Source organism: Cupressus sempervirens, chromosome 10 (assembly GCF_028749045.1).
Source record: "Cupressus sempervirens isolate cs-2001-9-10 chromosome 10, ASM2874904v1, whole genome shotgun sequence".
In the NCBI taxonomy this organism is placed as follows: Eukaryota; Viridiplantae; Streptophyta; class Pinopsida; order Cupressales; family Cupressaceae; genus Cupressus; species Cupressus sempervirens.
This window is the reverse complement of record NC_143127.1, coordinates 570,475,866-570,483,859: the sequence shown is the minus strand read 5'-3', so window position 1 is coordinate 570,483,859 and position 7,994 is coordinate 570,475,866.

The following is a 7,994-nucleotide window of genomic DNA, read 5'->3' as shown; positions in this document are numbered from 1 at the left end:
AGTGCCACAAAAAGAAGAGGTAGATATCAGAAGAAATAGGGTGGAAAGAGGAAGAAGATAGGAGAAAAAGGAGATCAATCACATGTATATCCATGGTTCAAAGAATGCATTATGAAGAGGGACCTAAAAGATTTTAAAAGGCAAGTGCATCCATTTTAAAATGGCACAAGGGTGTTTGACTCTCCTATTAGGAATTTCTAGGCTCAAGGTACCTATATGGATAATGGTTCCATCTCCAAATCAATAGATATTGTAAGGAAACTTGGCAATAAAGAATATAACCATTTCCACATAACCCATAATAGATCTAAAATAAACATGGAATTAAAATCCACATGCAAGAGAATAGACAACATACCCACAAAATTGTGACACAAGATATACCCTGGGAAACCCTCATTGAGGGAAAAAACCCAGCCTCCAAAAGCATCCATCATCATGTATTATTTAGCAAAAATAACCATTGCCATACAATCATGGAAGCCTTCATGGCCATAGCCACAACCGAGCAATCTATGTGAACAAGCATGAATCCACACATCCCATGCCATGCTTTCAACCTTCACAAATGCTCCCTTGGCTAACCTGTCAAGCCTTGTCCCACTTGACTCTTGCCTTTTTTCTTCTCCTTGTCACTCTCTCTCTCTCTACAACAACTACCCTTGTGGCTGCTTATATAGTAGCAAGTCCCACAAAACCACCAAGTGGTATTACATAAACCATGTGCTAAAACCATGTGCTACCTAACCCACTGACCCCACATTTAATATTGGGCATTTAATTCTTTTCCCCCAATATTAAATAATTACATGAAATATTTTCACAATGTTACAATACAACTCATCAAGAATATTCTATGAGAATCTTTACATGTTGCACGTCCATTTAGGTACAACATTACATAATAAAATAAAATAATAAAATAACAATATTATGCAATGTGTGCAACACTCATTATCTCAACAGATATTGTAGAGGCTTCAAGTACATGTTCTTGCACACACCTACATTACCAAGAAATAAACATGCATATCCACAAAATTTCATGATATATCATACAATATTATAAGCATCAAGTGGGTTAGTAGGGTTAGAAAATCCATGAAACCAATAATCCTCATATGAAAACATCCACTATATAGTAAGTCTCAAATCAAGTCGCTAGGGAGACACTATACAACATCAAAGGCATATAGGAGAAGTACTAATTGAAACCCTCATTGAAAGAGACATTGGCACACAAGAAACATGTCATATGTTATTGGAGTTACCATTGGTAGAAAGTAGTAGAGTATTTGTTACACTAAATATTTCACAAGAGGTGTTCAAGCCAACCATGAAAAATGAAAAAATAAATGAAGATGATGGTCACTTAAAACATTCCACTAAAGGATATACGGATGGACCATATGAAAAGAAAATTGTCACACTCATGGATGCAACTAAATCTTGAACTTATAACAACAAGAGAAAAAGTGATAATAAATGGAAAGCAAGGACAATGACAACTATTGTGAAAGTGTTTCCAATATTTATGAATGCACCTTCACGAAACTAAGAAAAGTTGGTTGATTTTTGTTGGTCGGAATTATTATTGTATAAACCATTTCTTAATATACAAAGAGATATTGGAGTAGATGATACTATAGTTATATCCAATCGGGAGTCCCTCACTTATATTCCATGGCATGTGGATATGAGGACTATTGAAAATGAAAATGAAAATCATGATGATTTTGAAGATGACAATGAATTAGAAAATAATCAAAATATAATTGAACATGAGTGGGAGATAATATCAAGACTACATCATGGACAAATTATGGATCTAATAGAAATAGAAATGTTGGGTAGAAGAGATATCAATAAACATGCTCCATGGAGTACAAAATATTGAGGAGAAGAATACACAAAGAAATTAGTATAATTTATTAATACCGTGAAAGAAAATGACATACTAATACCTAATGATATGATGATGAGTATATCCGATAGAAATTTAGGTACTAAGCAAAAAAAGCACTTGATATTTTTATGACACATTATAATCCTCTATGCATGATAATTTAAGGAATGATTGGAATAGGGAAATCATATCTAATTCAAGCCATTTTTCAAGCTCTTTATTATGCATCACCACTACAATGTTCTCCCTTCACCATTTGGAATTGCAACTTTTAACATTAGTGCATCAACAATTCATTCAACTCTAAGAATTCCTCTTATAGATTTTTCAAACTTACAAGACACAAGGCTAACAACTTTACAATAAGAAATTCAACATATTAGGTACATATTAATTGATGAAATGAGTTTTATCGGGGAAAATTTGCTACAAAATATAGAATCAAGATTATGTCAAGCTTTTCCAGAAAATTCAAACATGATTTTTGGAGTAAGATGAATTATTGTAGTAGGAGATTTGGGACAACTACCTCCTATTAGTGACAAACCACCCTATGATAGTAATGTTCATACAAAGTTATTATGGGAAGAGTTCAAGAGTATTGTTACTTTGGATAAGGTGTTCAAACAAGAAGATGAAAGCAAAGACCAACAAAGGTTTTGCCAATTACTCACTAATATAAGAGATGCTCATCCAAATATAGATGATTGGAAATTGTTAATGACAATGAAACATGTTTCATTTCATCAAAATGTTAAGGAGGGGTTTGATAATACTATTCATCTATTTGCAACTAATGATAATGTACATAACCATAACATAAATAAATTATATTCACTAAAACTTCTGGTCAACCATAGCATTGCATCAAAAGAAGGTAGTACTAATCTAGGAGGAGGTCAAAATGATGATGTATATATTGAATTATTACTTGCTAAGGATGCAAGAGTCATGTTAACATCTAATTTCTAGATAGAAGTAGGACTTGTCAATGGAGCTGTGGGATACATTTGAAGTATCATATACATGTCTAGAAATGCCCCACCAAATCCACCAACATATGTTATGGTTGAATTCAAAAATTACTCTAGAATGCCATTTGAAGACAAATCTCCTAATTTAATTCCCATTTCTCCAATACAAAGGGGTTACACATGTCAATTGCCCTTATGCTTGGCTTGGGTATGAATTATCCATAAAAGGATTATTGTTTTCCAAGGCAATAATTGACGTTGGATCAAGAGAAATGGTAGGACTAACATTTATTGCTATATCGTGAGTTAAGTCTTGGGATAGACTTAGAATTTCACCACCCTTTTCTTATGATTGTTATGAAAAGATGAAGACAAGGATGTTGGTTTAAAGAATAATTTTGACAGCTGAGTGTCAATACACTTAACCATTTTTCACTATACATGCTGAGCAAAGAGTAGGTGCTGAGTGATATCAAATTTCGAGTGATATCAAGTGCCGAGTGATATCAAATGCCGAGTGATATCAAGTGCCGAGTGATATCAAGTGCCGAGTTATTCAAGTGCCGAGTAATATCAAGTGTCGAGTAACATAAGGTGCCGAGTGATACAGTTTTGTTTAGGTGCCGAGCTATCCAGGAAGTAGCATGTGCCAAGCATCAGTAATGCTTCAAGAGCCAAGTAACTTAGGATATCATCATAAGAGTTTGTAATTGCACAAACTATGATGTAAACCATTTTTGTAACCAACATAAGGTAAATCTCAAAAGATCTAGAGATAAGAACGAATCTTTTACATTTTCTATGCAATCTGCATGCAACCAATTGGAAAATTGGAAAGGCATGCAACCAATTAGCAAAAAGGGAAGTATTGAGCGAGAAATTGAGATTCAATGTGGATCGTAGATCCATATCTAACCCTAAGTCTTCGAAATCTTTTTAAAGGAAGACAAAAGATTCACTGTAATGATGATGAGAGAAGGAGAATAGTGTTAAGGGAAAAACATAATGGAATTCAGTGAAAGAAGACATAGAGAGTAAGAGCCGCAATTCAATATTCAGTTGATCAGAACAAAGCAAAGGAGATGAATAGAAATCAGATCTCAGAGGATCGAAATCAAAGAGAGAGCCAGAACAAGTGCCTACATTCAACAATCAAGGATTGCAAACTATCAGGTTTATAATACCTAATACTCTCTTACCATTGTATTAGAAAGGAAATCCTATGTAGATAGGTTGGCTTAACAGCTATTTTTAGATCCTTATCAAAAGGTGATTAAATCCTTTAACAGGGTGACACTTCATGTTAAGTGTTTGTAAATCCTTTAACCAGGTCACTATTGACATAGTGTAAAGCCTTTAAAAGGGTGGGCCTTTAACAGGGCAGCCCATCAGAAGTGGTTGAACAATATTACTGCAGTGAATTTTTGTGGGTATCATCCCCACCCCAGTTTTACCTTCTTATTTCTGGAGGGTTTCTGGGTTACCAAATTCCAGTGTTATGTGTTGTTGATGCATGTCTTAGTTTCATATTTTCATGATGTATTTACATGCATGCAATTTACTTTCAAATAAAAGTTTTATTGGATAAAGTGTAATACTTCTGATTCACCCCCCCCGCCCCCCCTCTCATCAGTATTCTTTCCATATTTGAATATGTTGCGTTGTGGATGCTACTAGCTTAGATATATTTATACATCTATCTAAAACATGCCGAGAGATATCAATCTCGAGGTACCTATCTATTCTTAATAAATATTATTGAAATAGGTGCCTCAAGACTGATATCTGTCGATGTCTTTTAGATAGATGTATAAAGATATCTAAGCTAGTTATAACATAAATAAGTCTCTATTATATCAATTTTAATTATAATTCTAACTTAATTATAATTCTATTTTACAAAATAAAATATTGGTTAAATTAATTACACATATGCTCATTAGTTATAATACTAAGTATTTTTGAAGGCACTTGTTGGGAAAAGAGGGCACAATTTGCATGTCATCACTAAGACGAACTAATTTCGAAAAGAGTTCATTTAAAAAAAAACTAAATATTAGAAATTCATAGAAATATTTTTTGTGTGCTTAGTTTTTATTGGCTAGATGAAAGATACTTTTTTTAATCAATAATGGGCTGAAGCATTTGAGTGTTATTTATCTATTTATCATTATTTATTAGAATTTATTATTATTATGTATCAAGCTCAAGTAGAGTTGAACCCAAGACCTCCTGGATGAGACACTCACAATTTATGTTTGTGTTACAAGGTCTTGCCTTAGATGAAATAAATTTTGATTTTTGAATGAAAACATTGAAAAACACTACCAAAATTCTGATGTACTAATTGAAAAAAGAAATTTTGTTTAAAAAAAAGGAAGAAGATCAAATATTTTTCTCCCTAGAGTTTTCGAAGCAAACAAATGTTAAAACAATGCATGTGAAAAACATAAGTCTCGACCTAAATGGAACTAATAATCTAATTTTTTTTTAATAAAAAAAGTCATAATTAATTTAGAATCTAGAAAACAAAGAAGAATCCATACATAAATGAAAACTAATTTGAGATTTTTTTTAAAGACTTGGACAATGAAAATTTTCCTTAGAAAAAATGAATAAGATCCCCAAAGAGTATTACAAAATCAATTTCATTCATTCATAAGTTGAAAGATGTGAGGGAAAAAAAAATATTTTTGTACCTTAAATTTAGGCTATCTAGAATTAATGAAAATTTTACACTAAAAACATGACATTAAAACATTTAATTCTATCCAATGTAAATAGCATAAACGATTCCAAATAACTATATTATTTTGCACCAATCAAAATTAACCATTCTTTCATAAATTAAATATTTTTAAAGTTTTAATTTTATTTATTAATTTTTAATATTATATAATTTATTTATCTTAAATATGATTGGCTCAAAAAATTTGGCACTTTTTTTGAGATTCTCTATATTGTATTTTGCTCGACTAGGATTAACAATTATATATGAATTGTTAGTATTAATTAATAATATAATGTATCAAATTATATTAAAGTTAAACAAGAGGACTACAGTTAATACAAGAAATTGTATTCATTATTTTCTTATTACAATATTATATTCATTTATAAAGTTTTAATGAATATTAACAATAATAGTAACACTATGTATTAAATATAATTAATACAATCAGACATATCAACTCACCCTTTGTAAATATCTCTTATCATCTTCAATCATGATAAAACTAGCACTTGCACCAAAAGGTGCAATGTGTACGTCGATAGTAGTATATGTTGTATAATTTCTTCAATGTGACAGAAGGACAATCCTTTTTGTTGTTACTCTTTACTTTGCTAATTGTTGGGATGATGTCTTGCTTTATGTGCAATTGATTTGAATAATTTGTTACAAGTGCACACCATCAATCTATAACACTATGTTGAATTTTTTTTTTCTCTTGTGAAAATCATATCATATCATGTACAAGAGATATAAATTTAATTTGCAATTGAGAGGCAACTTACTTTTTTATTGTCATTTTTTTGCTAACAAATCAACAAATAGCTAGATGAACTATACAAACCAAAGGTCTTAAAGAATAAAAAATGACCCAAGTGAAGGTATTATTTTGGGATAAGGAGGAGCGAAAGGCTAGATTGTACAAGTTGTTAAAAAAATCTCAATAAATATTACAACTAACCAAACTAAACTAAGCCTCGAGTGATTGTTATAGGCAAAGTTATCCAATTACATCTACCAATGTAATAGATGTGTTAGAATATATATTCCACTGATATAACTGGGGGGGGGTGGGGCGTGAATTAGTTATCCAACTATCATCACAAACATTAACCTTAAACAAACTTATGCAAGTGATATAAACTAAAACCACAACAAGATACTCATACACAATTAACACCAAATATGTTAACTAGGGAAACCCTTGATCAGAGGGAAAATCTTGGTGGGGATGGTACCCACAAGATGATGTACTAATATAAATATTCCTTGTTAGAGGATAGACCTTGTTAAGAGTCTGTTACAACATTCAATACATATGAGTCCCTGCTAGGAGACTTTGAATCCCTATTACGAGATTCCAACCCTATTAGGAGTTGTGGAAGATAGCTGGACCAACTGCCCAAACAACTTCAAGGTTAAGATCAAAGAACCCACTGTCTAAATGATCTTTATATTATTCCTTGCAAAATAATAGAATTGAAATGTACTTCCTTCCTTTGTCTCTATCCTGTTAACCAGATTTTTGCTCCTTCATATCTTGTAACCAGATCTCATACTGCACATCTAATGATCCCTTGGATTGCTTATACACATTTAGGAAGCATTCTGCTCCTTCTTGCACTATGCACTAATCTTGATCCTCTCAATCAAAGTCTATTTACAAATAAGAAAAAAAACTTTCCTTTATACCATATCTTCATAATAATTCCTTGAGTCGGCCTTGAGGGTTTCCTAATTAATTAAAATAAGATAATTAATCAAATCACAATTACAACAACACTATCTGACTCATAGTCTATACAAAACTTTATGTGTGTGAAACCACGTCTTGTGCACCTGCTAGCATCACCACATGATCTTCCTCTATCACTGTTATCTATGCATCAGCTCCATTACATCTCAGATGAAAGATAGTGATAGATCATTATAGCTCTGTTTTCCAATGTTCTATTTTTGCACTACTTATAGTAAAACAAGTGTAACTTCTATACAACATTGAATCAAACTTAGTCTTTTAAACCACATCATTAGGACAACCTCAAGAAAATGTCCTCTACTGTGCATCATCTGAAACTTCCTTAGCTTCTGTACATACTAAGATTACTGATTGCTATTCTCCCAATCTTAACAAAATTATTGCTATGTTGACATGAATGACAAATACAGTCATGAATGCAACATATCAATACTCTTCAATGCTTAGGATACTCCCCCAATGTAGTGTCATCAAAATTCATGCTAGCAAGATGTTCATCTACAACATTTTTCCTCTCAAGATTTGTTTGAGCAATTTGATATCATGCTAAAACACACCTCTTACCTCCTCCAATGACCATTATAGGCAAAGTTATCCAGTTACATCTAACAATGTAAAAAATGT